Below are 16170 nucleotides of genomic sequence, written 5' to 3'. Positions count from 1 at the left end.
GTTTTCCACAGCAGCTACACAATTTTACTACTTTATTTCATTTACACTATTTTAAGTGCACTTACAGAGGTAAGTGCCTGGCGCATACTCACCGGGTGAATTCACCACAGAACACAGATGAGACTCAGGTGTCCTGACTCCAGTCCAGGGAAAGGACAAACCGGGATAGCATCTGCTCAGGAGAGAAAAACAGATGCTTTGACTCATTTGCATGGTTGTAACTCATCCAGGGGAAATGTGTGTGTGTGGGGGGGACATCCCGCTGGTTGTACCACAACCCACGTCACCTGCCGTGGTCTGGAAAGCCCCACCTGTCCACAGGTAACAGTAACACACACCTGGGTGCACCACCTCCGTGGGTCTCTAAGTCAGCCTGAGCATAGCATGACCCAAGCATGCTCCTGGTCACTCGTCACCTGGCTGAAGCCGAGTGAACAAAGTACAAACACTCAGAAGGCTCAGGAGGCTGGTGTCCCTGCCTCCACTCAAGGGAGGAATCGGCCAAGCACAGAAGATGCCCCAGCTTGCCTGGCTCTCACCCAGGGGACCCATGTCTGTCACCAACAGGTTCAACCTGAGCATCCTCTGAAGTCCTGCCAGTACCCTTCAGAGCTGGGGTGGGGAGGCTAATTCCTGATTCAGGGCCACTATTACTATCATGGGACAGTCTCAGCCTCTTGACCTGAAATCGTTCAGTGTTGCCAGGCAAAGCCTCTAGGGGTGAAAGGGGTGCAGAGTGAATGAGATGGAATCTAGGTGACGAGGTCTAACTCTTCCTTTGTGGTTCGTCTCGTTCCACTGGCTCACAGAATGCCCTGTGCATCCGGCCCTTCGGACCAGAGTTCCCCTGCAAACGTCTATCCCTACACTGCAGCATCTGAACTGACTTCCTGAGGGAACCTCTTCCAAACCCTCCAACCTCTGCCCTCGTAGCTGCCCAGGCCCTGGCCCTGGGGACCGTCCAGGCCCCAGAGCCCTGCTCACTCCTTGCCCACAGCCCCACCTCCTCCCCAGGCCCCCCGTGCCATGTGCATGCCAGACTCTCACCATATCCTGGAAGCTCTGGGTCTTTTGTGACTCTGGCCCTTGTATCTGTGGTGGTCTCTATTTTGGGCTTCCCTGTGGCTCAGTGACAAGGAATCTACCTGCCAATGCAGAAGACCCAGGTTCTATCCCTGGGTCAGGAAGATCCCCTGGAGAAGGGAATGGCAACCCACTCCAGTATCCTGACCTGGAGAATCCCATGGACAGAGGAGGCTGGGGGGCTAAGTCTATGGGGTCACATAGATATGGCCATGACTGAGTGACTGAACAGCTGTCTAGTTTGCCCTTTCTCGCACCCCTCCCTGGCTCAAAACTCACTCTCTCCATGGAACCGCCCCCCACTCCCAGTCTCCCTGCAGCCAAGTCATCCCTCCTCCTTCCACCAGTGTCAGCATTCGCCACTTCTCATGCACCTGCAGTGCAGCTGTGTCCCCAGTTACAGTGAAACTCCTGAGCAGACATCCTGTCCCGCTTGCTTCACTCACCTCTGTATCCCTAACAGTGTATAGGGTGATTGGCAAGAGAAAAGCCTTTAACGTGAACATGTAGATCAGCTTGATCTTTGGCCTTAGGCAGGCATGATGGCTGTCAGAGGTTAAGGGAGCAAAACATACATATTGAAAACTTGCCCTGTGCCAGCTGAGAGTCAGCCACATATCTGCCAGTTTTACCTGTGAAACTACCTCAGATCAAGCCCACCCGGACCTGGCATTGGTCATGGGAGCTTGGGTGATGGTAGCAGCTGGAAGGGAGGGCAGCAACCAGTGATAGAGGGGCACCCAGGCAACACTTGGTAGAATGACTGCACTCCAGGCCCTGTCTGCTGCACAGCAATCACTAAATAGGAGTCCTGGCTCCCTCTGGCAGTGTGAGGAACACTTTAGCGTCTCCCTCCTGGCTGACTCCTTGTGAGAGGCATCATGGTATAATGGAAGGGGTGGAGGTTTCAGAGCCACAGGGACCTGGGCTCAAACCCCAGCTCAACTGTTGCTAGCTGTGTGATTTCAAGCAAATAACTTAACCTCTCTGATCTTCAGATTCCTCTTCCAAAATATAGAAATTAAAAAAAAATTGATCACAGGATTACTCATTCCTAGAACAAATATTGTTTTGAGTCTTCATTTGTATCATATCTGATCTAGTTAGTGGGAATATGTAGCTTCTAATATAAGACAGGAACATGCAGAGGTATAAAATGGCATGACCTGAAATAATGCCAGGCTCCTCTGTCCATGGAGTTTTCCAGGCAAGACTACTAGAGCAGATTGCCACTCCCTTTTCCAAGGAATCTTCCCAACCCAGGATCAAACCTCGGTCTCCTGCACTGCAAGCAGATTCTTTACCATCTGAGCCACCAGGCAACTTAAATATTCATTTCTTTCCCTTCTGCTGTTTATTCCCTAGTCAAAAGCACAGAATCCTTAGAGAAATCCACTCCATTCTTTCACTCCTCCAGCACACTTATTTTATTTTCCAAGTAAAGACCATCTCATATAATAGTAATATCTAACACTTACCAGGTGCTTAGTGTGAGCTAGGCATTGTTGGAAGTGTTAATACTTATGTGTATATACTTATTAACTTAATGCTCACAACACAGGTTGGCTTTCCAAGTAAGAAAAAAAAAGGCACAGAGACGCTAAGGAATTTGTCAATGTCACACAGCTAGTGAGGGAGGGAGCTGGGCTTTGAACCTGAGCGCCCCAGTTCAAGCCCACAGCCCAAGTCAGCACACTAGACAGTATACATTTTAGCCCCTCCAAATGACACCCCACCTTCAGAGCTATGTCTCTTCCACCTCCCTTTTTTTCTTTTCTCTTTTCCTCTCTTCTCTTCCTCTCAGCTGAAGAAACCAAAGGTCACTTTGGACAGGGTTAGGTAACACACTCAAAGTTACACAACTCCTGTGGCATTTATCCTGGTTCCAGTTCTCATGCCCTTCTTATGACATCATGCAACACCAGACGATCAGTATGAAGGCAAATGGCTGAAATTAATTACCATTTTGAGTAAACAACGTACACGACTTTATCCTCCCAGTTATAGCAATCATTTGAAGGTCTCAGATCTGATGGTAAATATTTATACATACATATATTTATATATATGTATGTTCCCATTAGATACCACTATGTTTTCCACTTTAGTTAACACTGATCTGAAATGTTTTGTTTTTGCTAGTGTTGTTTGAGTTTCTGCCCCCATAAATATTTGCACTGTTGTCTTCATTTTAATTAGTTTCTGGTGTTTTCCTTGGCCTGGTTTTATGATGGGATGGGAGTGGAGTATTTACAGTCTGACCTGCCATCTGTGAAGTTTTGCACCCTCAAAGCACGTCGTCACAGCTCAGAGATGCCATCTATGTACAGTCAAAACAAGTCCAGGCGTGTTCGTGAGCAAGGCGGTGCTGTGTCTCAGCTGCCAAGTGACTCCGAAGCACAAGAGGCCACCACCACGTAGGGGACGCCACAAAGAAGCCTCCACCAAATCTTCCCGGACTGTGCTCTTGAACTGACACAAGGTTACAATCCAAAACCTAATACTAGGAAGAATTTGTTCTTGTGTCAAGAGGGCACTGAACCCAGAGGAGATAGGAGTGAAGAGATGCCGTTGAGAAGCTGGGACATAAATCTACAGAGGCCGGTGTAAACCATGCATGAGACATTGTAGGAAGAACGCTATTTGCAGATGGAAGACTTTCCCAGCTCACCTCTATGAGTCAGTGAACGCCTCTGGGTTTTTATTTCCTTATTTGTAAAACAGGGGTAATAATACTCAACTTGCTGATCACCTAGCCATCACATGAGAAAATTAGGAAAGTGAGATCAATGTGAAAACTGTAAAGCTCCCTAGAAACATGACAAATTGTATTATTGCTGTTCTGTAATGTATAAATAAAGGAAGAGTTTCACTAGAAGAACATATAGAACAGTGATTTCCACAAAAATGCACTAGGCTGAAAGATACAATTCAATACGAAACTTCCATGGCATTTTAAAAAATATTTATTTTTATTTATTTATTTGACTGTGCTGGGTCTTAGTTGTGGCACCGGGGATCTTAATTGCAGCATGTGAACTCTTTTATTTGTGTCATGTGAGATCTAGTTCCCTGACAGGGGATCAAACCTGGGCCCCCTGCAATCAAGTTAAAGCCAGACCCCCATTTTGGAGTCACCCCTGGCCCTACATACAGGGAGCTGGATGCCAAGGCAAAGGATAGAGACTGCTATGAACTGAACTGTGTCCCCCACAAGTGCTGAAGTCCTAACACCAAGTGTGACAACATTTGGATATAGGGCCTTTAGGAGGTAACTGAGGTTAAATGAGGGCATAGGGTGGGGCCCTAATCCGATAGAATTGGTTGCTTTGTAAAAAGAAGAGATCTCTCTCTTTCTGTCTCTCTCTCTGTCTCTCTCTCTCTCTCTCTTCCCTTCTCTCTTGGAGGAAAGGAAACATGAGGACAAAGTAGCTATCTCCAAGCCAAGAAGAGAGGTCTCACCAGAAACCATACCCTGCAGGAACCTTGATCTTTGACTTTGTAGCCTCCAGAACCATGAGAAAATAAATTTGTTTTGTTTAAGCCACTCAGTCTGTGATATTTTGTTAGGCAGCCCTAGAAGACTAAGACAGACAATGTTTTTGTTTTACAAGTGAAAAGAAAATCAAGTTTTCTTTGAGATAGATTAAGCTCTGAAACTTTTAACTGCATACCCAATGAAAATGAAAATTTTAAAAATCCAATGGAAAAGTCTTCTTGGGAACCATTTTGTCCAAAGATGACAGCCTGGAACATGCGTGCATGATCAGTAAGCCTGGAGAAAAAGTATAATTTCACAGTAAATTCTATCCAACAAGTCTTATCAGAATCCATCTGCCCTTTTAAGAGTTCACAAAATCATCGGATGTCAGAGTTGCAAAAATCTTCAGTATTATTCATCTGTGTGTGTGTGTGTTAGTCACTCAGTAGTGTTCGACTCTTTGTGATCCCAAGGACTGTAGCCCCGCCAGGCTCCTCTGGCCATGGAATTCTCCAGACAAGACTATTGGAGTGAATAGCCATTCCCTTTCCCAGGGAACTTCTTGACGCAGGAATCGAACCCAGGTCTCCTGTGTTGGCAGGAAGCTTCTTTACTGTCTGACCGACCCACCAGGGAAGCTTCAATTTCATTCCTGTAGTGGAGAGGCTATAAACTCACATGCTGGATTTTGATCACCTAAGACCATCTAAGAAACTGAAAACATCTCCAAATCCCAGTTTCCTCAGACATAAAATGGAAATGATAATAATAACAGCACATCAACCTCAGGCTTATTTGTAGAGATGAAATGATCCACCCCAGTGTAGTGCATGCCAGTGAATGTTAACTGTCTATCTTAGAAAAGTCAGATATAAGATACAAAATACTCTGCAATCAAGTTAAAGCCAGACCCCCATTTTGGAGTCACCCCTGGCTCTATACCCACCAAGTAGCCAGCTATTGAACTGTAAAGCCAATTACGTATTGATCAGTTAGAGTGAGGGGAGGAAAAGGTATTAGAGAATGACAGTAAAATCCATTTAAGGAAATCCAGTTCAGTAAATCCTTTCACTCAAGATCAAGACAAGTGGAGTCATTGTGCTCACAGCACAGAAAGGTATTATTATTGCTGCAAATGTACTTACCACCCCTTCAAACATCTTGCTCCTATGGTGTTGGAAGGGGATGTCCAGAGAGTCATGGAGCAGTGTGTGCATGCTCAGCCACTCAGTCGTGTCCGACTCTTTTGCAACCTCGTGGACTGTAGCCCACTAGCCTCCTCTGTCCATGGGATTTTCCAGGCAAGAATACTGGAGTGGGTTGCCATTTCCTATTCTAGGTGATCTTCCTGACTTAGGGATCGAACTCACATTTCCTGTATCTTCTCCATTGGCAGGTATATCCTTTACCACTGAGCCACCTGGGAAGTCTCTTGGAGGGCGGGGGGCAGCCCCCTCCCCAAACTAGAGTATGGCTGACCCTGGGGGAATGTAAGGGACACCCAAGGCCACAGGAAACAAATGCGGCCCAGCTTCCTGGTGTCCCAATTGAATGAAGTAGAATGCAAACATTTGCATGATTTTTTTAAAGGCAAAATACGGTACTTCAGAGAACTTTCTGGCATGCCGTATTCCAACCATGCCTGCAGTTGGGCAGGGGCTGTGAACTCTGCTCTGCCAGAGGACTCCGGGTTAAAAGAAGAGCCCAGACCAGAACCACCCCCCACCCCCATCCCAGCAGCCTCCCAGCTGCTTCCTCTCCTCCAGCAGAGTGATCTTTACAAGCCCAGCGGGCATGGCCCATCTTCCCAGAGGAAACACTTCTCAACAACCCGCTCTGGCCTGTGGAGTGAAGTTCAGTTTCTTTAACTTGGCACAAAACCCCCTCACAGCTGACTCCCAACAGCCTTGTAAGCCTTTGATATGGACTACTCCCTACCCACCATGCTCCCTCCATACCTGTGACTCCGGTTCTTCATCCTACCTTCCCAATGCCACCCCTCCCCTGCCCATTTCCTCTCGATTGCCCTTCCCAGGCTGTGCCCCCACCCTGGCTCAGTTCTGAGATCTCAAACAAAGTCCCCTCTTGTGCGATGCTTTTTCTGCTCCCCCCTACCCACCCTCCACGGTGCTCAGAATGCAGAGCAAGGTTTATGTGCCAAATACTGTCAGTCTTTAACCACCAGTGTTCACTGGCTCCTAAATTACTATTTAACTGGCTGCCTGTCCTGCTGACGACAGTTTTGTCCTCATTCGCTATTCTAATCTGCAGAGGAACGTTCCTCACGAAGTTGGACTGCTCTTTTGAAACAAAATCTCAGCAGATCTATTTCCAAACCAAATTAAAACAGGAAGTGAGAATCCAAAGCGTGCTCTACTGTGACAAAAGTCACATTAGGAGTGAAACCAAAGTGTCCTCATCTCCCGTCTCCCCAGGGGCAGAATGACAGTCCAGGGCTCCCAGCTGAGATGCCCGTGAAATTCACGTCAAGAGGTTCTTGTGGGGGCAAAAAACATCATGGGGTTTTGAATGCCAAAGAGAAGTCCCTTTAGACCCTAGTCAGATCGTGGGAATAGAGGGGCTGCAGAGAGCCAGGCTGGGGGCCAGCTGGAGCTCAGAAGACACGAAAGTGCTTCTTTCATTACAAAAAAAAGAAAAAAATCCTTTAGTGGAGGAAGTCCTGTGTCCCCAAGCAAGTTCTGACTTCACTGAAACAGCTGAGCTAAGCTCTGCCAGGGCACAGTCAATTGACAATGAATTCTGTTCGTCTCTTAAATAAACAACAAACCAAACCCTGTTCGCGTTTACCCCAATTTCTCGGTAGAAACTAAAACCGCCCTCCAGACATCACCGGTTCCCAAAGCTGCTACTTAGAGTTCTGTTTGATCTTGTTCATTTATTTTGGTGGGTCTCCTTTACGTTTTTTTCCCACAGCTGGCAGTGAACAATGATCAATAAATTAATGAGGAGAGAAAAAGAAATCGACAGACCGTCCTGGGAACCCAGGAGTGTGCCAAAGCCCACAGAGAAAACTGTGAGACCGAGTCCTTTTCTCCTGTTCTTATAAATATGCAAATACTTTATCCTGTCCCAGAGTCTACAGCAGCTCATTCATTTTTGTTATTGTTTTCATTTTGTCATTCATCCATTCGTCTAACAGTTACTGAGCAGTTACTGTATTGAAAGTCACCCATTAGCACAACTTTAGTGGTTCTTAAACTTCCCTGCCTTACAGTCACCCTTGCTAAAATACAGACTGCTGGCCTGGGCCCTTCAGTTTCTAATTGTGTAGCAATGAGGTTGTTGTTGTTTAGTTGCAAAGTTGAATCTGACTCTTTGCGGCCCCATGGACTGCAGCACCCCAGGCTTCCCTGTCCTCCACTACCTCCCAGAGTTTGCTTGAACTCATGTCCATTGAGTCAATGATGTCATCCAACCATCTCATCCTCTACCGCCCCCTTTTCCTCCTGTCCTCAGTCTTTCCCAGCATCAGGGTCTTTTCCAACAAGCCGGTTCTTCTCATCAGGTAGCCAAAGTATTGGAGTTTCAGCTTCAGCATCAGTCCTTCCAATGAATATTCAGGGTTGATTTCCTTTAGGATTGACTGGTTTGATCTCCTTGCTTTTCAAGGGACTCTCAAGAATCTTCTCCAGCACCATAGTTCAAAAGCATCTTTGGTGCTCAGCATTTTTTATGGTCAAACTCTCACATCTGTACATGACTACTGGAAAAAACCATAGCTTTGACTATACAGGGGGTGGGGCCCTGGAATTTGCATTTCTTGAAAATTTCTGTGTGGTACAACTATTGCCCATCCCAGCAGCATACTCTGAAAAGAACTGTGTGAATATATCCACCACCAAATCCTTAGAATACCCAGAACATAGAAGATGCTCAGTAAATATTCTTTAAGCTGAACTGAAACCACTTTGAGAAAATCTTGGACTCTGAGATAACAGATTGATTTGCACAAATATTTACCCATTTTCCCAGCTGAGACAGAGACACAAGTGAACAACTTTATATAGCAGAGCGCTCTTGTTTATAGAACAAATGTTAGCTTGAGGACAGACTGCACTGCAGCTGACTTGTTGATGAGCTGACCTAGGTGTGGACACCTTGAGGATTATTAAATAAAACAGGAAAATCATTTTTATCATCTTTACCACGGGCCCCCACAATCACCTCCTTCTTTTCCCCCCATCCCTCTTCCTCCTCTTTCCCATTTCTGTGCCCCTCCCCTCTTCTCCTTCATCTCTACAAGGCTATCAGTTAATATTTGTACACATACTTTGAGTTCTTGGAAGAGAGAAACTGTATTAGTGCCAAGTGAAATAAATAATTTCTCTCTGTACTTTAGGAAGGTAGACAGGACAACATTATCATCCAAAAAAAAAAAATTATCTTCTTTGTAACATCCTGTTTATCATACTTTAGAGTAAACAAAAAATCTTATTTTTTTATAAAATGAACCTCAAACTCCATAATCCAAGGTGATTGGCAACATGGGTTCACCAGTTGGCTTTTTTTTTTTTTTTTTTTTCCGTACCATGAGACAGGCAGGAGCTTAGTTTCTGGATCCTGTAATAGAAGCACAGATTCTTAACCACTGGACCACCAGGGAAGTCCCCAGCTGGTTAATTTTAAATAATACTTCTAAATGTATAATGGTGGCTTGTTTTCTGGAAATAGCATTGTATCAAATGACCTCTTGTGTTCTTGGGTCCTCTCACTATTGTCATTTTCTTGATCTTCATCAAGTAGCAGTCCTGGAGAAATAGAAATTATATGGGTTTATAATTTAGCTTCTGTCTCCTCTTCGTTATCTTGCAAAGTGAGAAAAGTAACTTCATAATTCTTATAGCTTAAGAATCAGAATGGATCAGCCATTCTGATCATGGCATTTGTCATGTGATTCTCTCCATGTGATTCTTATCCTTTATATTTTATCAATTTCATGGTTGTTTTGTTAGGCACATCAGTCGAGATTTTAAACTACAAGCAGGGACTTCCCTGGTGGTCCAGTGGGTAAGACTCCGTGCTCCCAACGCAGGGGACCCAGGTTCAATCCCTGGACGAGGAACTAGATGTCACATGCCACAACAAAGAGTTTGAATTATAAAGACCCGCTATGATACAACGAAGATTCCTAGTGCCACAACTAAGACCCAGCACAGCCAAAGAAAGAAGTAAAAGTAAATATTATAAACAAATAAATAGCAAGCAACAGAAACTGACTTTTGCCAGTCCCATTCTTGGAAGACTTGAAATACTGGGTTCAGTACCACTCAGACAAGAGCTATAAATCTAGCCACAGAAGCAGCCACGTGAGGAGGCTACCCCATCACTGCAAAGTTAGGGGTGTACATGTGTGTGTGTGTGCCCACCGTGTCTGAGTCTTTGCGACCCCATGGACTGTAGCCTACCAGGCTCCTCCATGGGAGGACAATCCCGTCCCTCCTGAATGGGATTCTCCAGGCAAGAATACTGGAGTGGTAGCTATTCCGTTCTCCAGGGTATCTTCCCGATCCAGGGATCAAACCCGTGTCTCCTGCACTGGCAGGAAGAATCTTTACTATCTGAGCCAGCAGTGCTGCTCCCCAAAGCCTGAGCAGGTCAAGGCGATTGCTGCCATTCCCTGCAGCGCCACACGCTGCTCCAAGGGTTCAGCCCCACAGGAAATGAATCACTGGGCTTGAAGGCATGTGCAGCCTTAATTTTACAAGCAAGTTGCTTTAGTGATAGTATCAATTTATGCTCTGATCAGTAGTTTGTTCCTGTAGCTTCACACAGTCCTCAACATTTGTAATTGTCAGCTGCTTTATTTTTTTCTACAATCTAACGAATGTAATATGTTATCTCACTATGATTTTAATTTGCGTTTCTCTGATTTAATTTGCATTTTTTAATTTGTGAAGCTGAGCATCTTTGCATACATTTCTTTGTCATTCTGAGTTTTCCTTTTTAGAACTGCCGGTTCATTTAATTTACCCTTTTTCTACTAGCTGTTTTATGTTTTTTAAGTGATTTGTATATATTGTATTTAAGTGAATTCTTTATATATTTTGAATACTAATCCTTTGTGAATTATAGTCATTACAATTAGTTTCTCCCAGTCTGTGGCTTATTATTTCACTTTTTAATGATGTCTTTTGATGGGCAAAATATTTATTTAATGTTGTCAGAAGATGACTGCATGTTCTTAACGGAAAATCGTGCATTGTTTGGAGCACATCCTTCTGTGTCGTTTTGAGCTATTTTACAACTTCTAAGTTGCAGATACTGACAGCAACACATTGTTTCTTGCATTGTTTCCAGCAATTTGTTGTTTCTTGACATGAAAATAAATTGTCTGATGATGGTTCAGTTGCCTCTTTCTTCCCAAACCCCTTAATCTCCCTCCCCCAACCTGCCTGCAAGAAAAGCCAGCTTCACATCCATTTTAAAATTTATTTCAACATTCCTTTATTCCATATAAACTTATGGTTCTCTGCTTTCTCCTTTTAACAGTCATAATGCCTGCCTGGTTCCTTCATTAATAATGAAGTAAAGAAAATCTTTAATATACATTAATTTTATATCTGTATGAGTCATGATTTTACCTTTCTGAAAATTTCCTTTAACAAATATATCAGTCTTTTCCTTTACAATCTGTGTTTCTGAGTCGTACGAAATAATTCTGACCCCCAAGATTATAAGGGTGACTTATACATATTCTTCTAGGTCTACTGACGCTTTATTTTAATATTTAAACTATCTGCAACAGATTTTTACTTAGGCAGTTTAAGATGGTGATGTCATTTAATTTTTTTTCTTGTGGAGAGCCAGTTTTCCTGGCACCATTTATTAAACTGTCCACTTTTCCACTACTAACTGATAATTCTATCTCTGTTATGTTTCAAAATTCTATCACATGTAAGTCGGCATTCCCATTCTTTTCCAGGGGTTGGCACCACTGCTGTAATCCCTACAGCTTTAAGAGAAATCCTAACATTTGCTAAGACAAATCTGCTATGTTCTTTGTATTTAAAATTTCCATGGCTGTTACTGGCCCTTTACTTATCTGTATCAGTTTTAGGATCAGTTTATGACAATCCACAAAATGCCCACTGGAATTTTACCTAAATTTTATTTGATTTCACAGATCACTTTGGGTAGAATTGACTTCTTTAGGATTTGATGTCTTCCCATCCACAAACTTCCCAGGAGGGCTTCCCAGGTGGTGCTAGTTGTAAACAACTTGCCTGCCAATGCAGGAGACATAAAAGACATGGGTCCGATCCCTGGGTTGGGAAAATCCCCTGGAGAAAGGAATGTCAACCCACCTCGGTACTCTTACTTGGAGAAGCCACGAACAGAGGAGTCTGGTAGGCTACAGTCCATGGGGTCACAAAGAGTCGGACATCCACAAACATGGGAGTTATCTCCATTTGTTTAGATTTCCTCAAATATTTTTTCATAAAATTTTATGATTTTTCTGACACAAATCTTGCATATCATATGTTAGTCTAATTCTAGGTGCTTTTGTGGTTTTTTTTGCTGTTGTAAATGGTATTTTTCAGATGCTTATTACTAATGTACTTGCAATTGATTTTTGATATATTCATGTCATATCCAGCAACTCACATATGTTCTTAAAGTTAGAATTTTAATGTGCGTCCTTCAGCCAATTCTTAGTCCTTCTTGGACCTAAGGGACTCATTTTTGTTTTTAAACTTTCTCGTGGGAGATATTTCAACTCACTACTTGCAGAGTATCAGACACAAAGCAGACACACTCATAAACATTTATTAAATAAGTACTGGCCAAAAGAAGGCACCCTTATTTGAACAATTGTGCATTTCTCTTATGATCTGCAATTTTCATATTCAGCTGTGTAATCCTAAGAACACAACATATACATTCCCTCCATCCAATTTCATACAGGTAAAATCTATTTAAAATGAATGCCAAGAACAGCCCTAAAAGGAGGGAGGGAGGAAAGGAACATCACCAACTGATACCTAGCAGAAGTTGAGGAAAGGGCACCGTTGCTGGGCAACCGACTTCATTCCCAGCAGATGCCAACCCAGTTCTGCAAGGGTCTCCTTTCCCTCCCTCCTCTCTATCATCTGTTCCTCTTCTCACTTGACAGAGTCAAGAAAAAAGATCACCCAGAAGAGTGGGTGCGAGGACAGAGAGGTTTCCTGAGCAAACTTCACCTCTGGAACAAAGATATGATCTGGTTTCTAAAACACACATTGCAGATTGAGATTTATTTTCCCCTCTTGGAGAAGCCGCGCTGGCATTCACTGGGGTTGCGATATGTTCATTCCAAAATTACAGACTTGAGATCTGAAAGGATCCCCAGAGAACACTGATCATATTTTTGAAATAAATTATCCCCTGATGAGAAACTCGTTAACAGAATTCAGAATCAGATAGGGTAGGAATAGTGGGTTCTGCTTTGATATTTGAAATGATTGTAGTATATCCACGTATTTATATCTGAGAAGTGTGGGACTGGAGGCAGCAGAACTGCCTGAAACAACAATCTACCTTTATGGGCCATCAGTGGGATGGAAGTGGAGACTGACGCCTAGATGGAAGATGAATCATACTCCCCCAACCCTGAAGGTCTGTAGTTTGAGAAGACAAGAGACCAGACATGGAGGTCTGAGGAACATCACCTCTTAGAGGAAGGGAAAGCCATGGGAAGAGATGCTGGCCAAGGATGCCAACAAGGAGCAGCTGCAGAGGTAGGAGGTGAAGGAAGGAGACAAGGAGAGGAACCACGCAACGTTTCAAGGAGGAAATGGGAGACAAGCGAATGATGAAAAGGGGTCAAGGAAGAGCAGCAGGGAGTGGAGTCTGCACAAGTTGGCCAGAGGTGGCCATGGAGGGTCACTGTTTGTGCTTGTGTCCCTGTGCTTGGAGCAACGAGGCCCCGGTCTGGCTAGATTGGTCAAGTTACTTAACTTGTCTGGGTCTCTGATGGCTCATCTACAAATGGGAAACAATGACAAAAACTTCCTTCGGGACTGTCTAAGGATCACTAAAAAGATTCTCAGTGTCTTGATGATGTTTCTGCCTTGCACTCACCCAAACTTCATCCCCAGAGCTCAAGGGACAATCTGCTACCTCTCCTGTCCTCTGAGCCTCTCTCTGCAAATTCCTTTATGTTTAGATTTACTGTGAAAACCTTATTCTGATGCAAGCATAATAGGGGGGCACTGCACTGCTTCCCCCATCTTGTATGCCCCAACTTTCCTACAAAAGCACAATCCCATCCACCCCAAACCTCAGTCATCCCTCTGACCTGACTTGTACTCTCTGGAAGTCAAGGGAACAAAAGAGGTCAAAGTCTCCTTTGAGATAAACATAAGTGATTCTAAGTGCAGATATTAAGTGACCCTTTGGTTTTCTCCACCAAAAGGACGCATGGTTGTTAGGAAATCAACAGCAGGTGTGGTTAACACCATACCTCAACATGAAAATACTCCCAACCTAAAGCCCTATAATTATATTTAGAATTTTTACCTGTTGTTTCATTGTTGCTGTTTAGTCGCTAAGTCCTGTCCCACTCTTTGTGAACCCATGGACTGTAACCCACCAGGCTTCTCTGTCCATGGGACTTCCCAGGAAGAATACTGGAGGGGGTTGCCATTTCCTTCTCCAGGGAATCTTCTCAACCCAGGGTTCAAACTCGCGTCTCCTGCATTGCAGGCGTATTCTTTACCACTGAGCTAACAGGGAAGCCATTGCTGTTTCACTATTATCTCTCAAAAATTTAGTTTAACAAATATTTATTGAACTTTTACATGCAAGTGTAACAGAGGAGAACAAAGCTGAGTCCATACTGGATAGATTCCTTTAGCTCTAACCTTTGTGCTTTGTTGCCTGTGCTGAGTCATGCTGACTCTGTACCTTTTGTAAAGAACGCTGCCTGTGAAGCCTGAAATATACAGGAAGCCCATTCTCAAGTCTCTGACCTTGGTGTAACACTTCTCCATTCATATAGAGAAAAATAATTGCAGAAAAGAGAATAACACTTTTCTTGTTGGAGGTATCTAGGAATATTGTGACCAGGCCTATATGTAGAGATACCAGAGCAAAGGACAGAGCCACCAAGAAGTTTGCAACAGCCACTCACACCCATTCCCCTTTTAGTATAGAAGATACCTGAATGGCAACCCAGGTAAGATGGTTCTTTGGAACACTAGTTCACCATCTTCTCAGGCTGCTGATGTTCCAAATGAAGTCACTCTTCCCTGCCCCAACAGTTCAGCTCTTGATTTATTGGCTGGTCATGCAGTGAGAAGGGCTTCCCAGGTGGTGCAGTGGTAAAGAATCTGCCTGCCAATGCAGGAGACTCAGGAGATGCAGGCTTGTTTCCTGGATTGGGAAGATCCCCTGGACTAGGAAATGGCAACCCACTCCAGTATTCTTGCCTGGAAAATCCCATAGTCAGAGGAGCCTAGTGGACTACAATACTGTCCATGGGGGTCGCAAAAGAGCCGGACACCACTGAGCGACTGAACAAACGCCATGCAGTGAGAAGTAGGAGCTTGGACTCCATAACATAAGGAACTTGCAAAGCACAAAACTGGTCAGGTCATTCCTCAGCTGAAAAGCCTTCGGTGCCCTCCCAGCCACAAAAGGAAGTCAAGATTGCTTAATCTGACCTACAAAGCCAGCCTTGTCCTATAACACTTCCCACTGTAGCCTCACCTCGCTGCGGCTCGCTCTCTCCATTCTGTCTCTTGGGCCTTCCTGAAGTCCTTCTCTGCTTCCGCCTGCACCGTGATTTCCCATTCATCAAAATCTCGCGAGACTTCTGGGGTGGTCCAGTGGTTAAGACTCTGAGCTTGCAATGCAGAGTGTGAGTTTGATTCTAGCCTGGGGAATTGGGATCCCACATTCTTTGCAGTGCAACCAACAAACAAAACACTTGCTTAAAAGATACTATTAAGTCCAAACAGAAAGAATTGCTTGCCCTGTTCATTGATGATTTCAGATGTGCCTAGCTTCATGCAGCAAAGATTTTGTCTCGATATACTGAGCACATCTTGTTTGCCTTCTTTCTTTAGGAGGCATGCTTTGTAATTGTTCCACGCCTGCCTCTATCAGAAGGATTTCCCATTGGTGACACAACTGTAGCAACTGATAATTCTTTGATTTCACTAATTATGGTCCTGACTTAATAAATACAGAGTCGAGAATTTTAAAATTTAAAAAGGGCCTAGTAATTATCCCAGAGTGGTTTTTTAAAAATTATATACGCTCCGTTACCCAATCATGCTTAGCACAGCCATGGGAGATGGCCTCCTATATTCAGACTTCGTTCAAGTTTTATTAAACTTAGGTCTTTCCAGAAGGCTTCTACTCAAGAGAATAAGCATTGTTTGAAGTTCCATGGAATCAAAAAGCTTATTCCTAAGAAAATAAATAGCTTCTCACATGATCCATAAACAGATCGCCAGCTATTGGCCATCAGCCCTGAATTATGGAGATAGCCAGCTTTTGTTTTTCTTTTGACACGTGCTTAAAATTTTCTCTAAATCTCTGTGCATAAACAAGCCCCAGTTTATGCTGTCCCTGCATTTTCTCTGCTGCTGTTGCAACAA

General features: G+C 43.9%; 1 protein-coding gene across 1 annotated transcript in view; it reads right to left on the bottom strand.

Annotated features, from left to right (window-relative positions):
- LOC136166339 (large ribosomal subunit protein eL39-like) overlaps window positions 1-16170 on the bottom strand; it is a 102315-nt gene that overhangs the window by 33459 nt on the left and 52686 nt on the right. The window contains exon 2 of the mRNA XM_065932476.1: window positions 93-172. The gene's annotated coding sequence lies outside the window, so the exon portion shown is untranslated. The remainder of the gene's footprint in view (window positions 1-92; window positions 173-16170) is intronic.

Source organism: Muntiacus reevesi, chromosome 4, assembly GCF_963930625.1.
Source record: "Muntiacus reevesi chromosome 4, mMunRee1.1, whole genome shotgun sequence".
Classification (NCBI taxonomy): domain Eukaryota; kingdom Metazoa; phylum Chordata; class Mammalia; order Artiodactyla; family Cervidae; genus Muntiacus; species Muntiacus reevesi.
The sequence above is the reverse complement of the archived record's forward strand: the minus strand, read 5'-3'. Positions and strand labels throughout refer to the sequence as shown.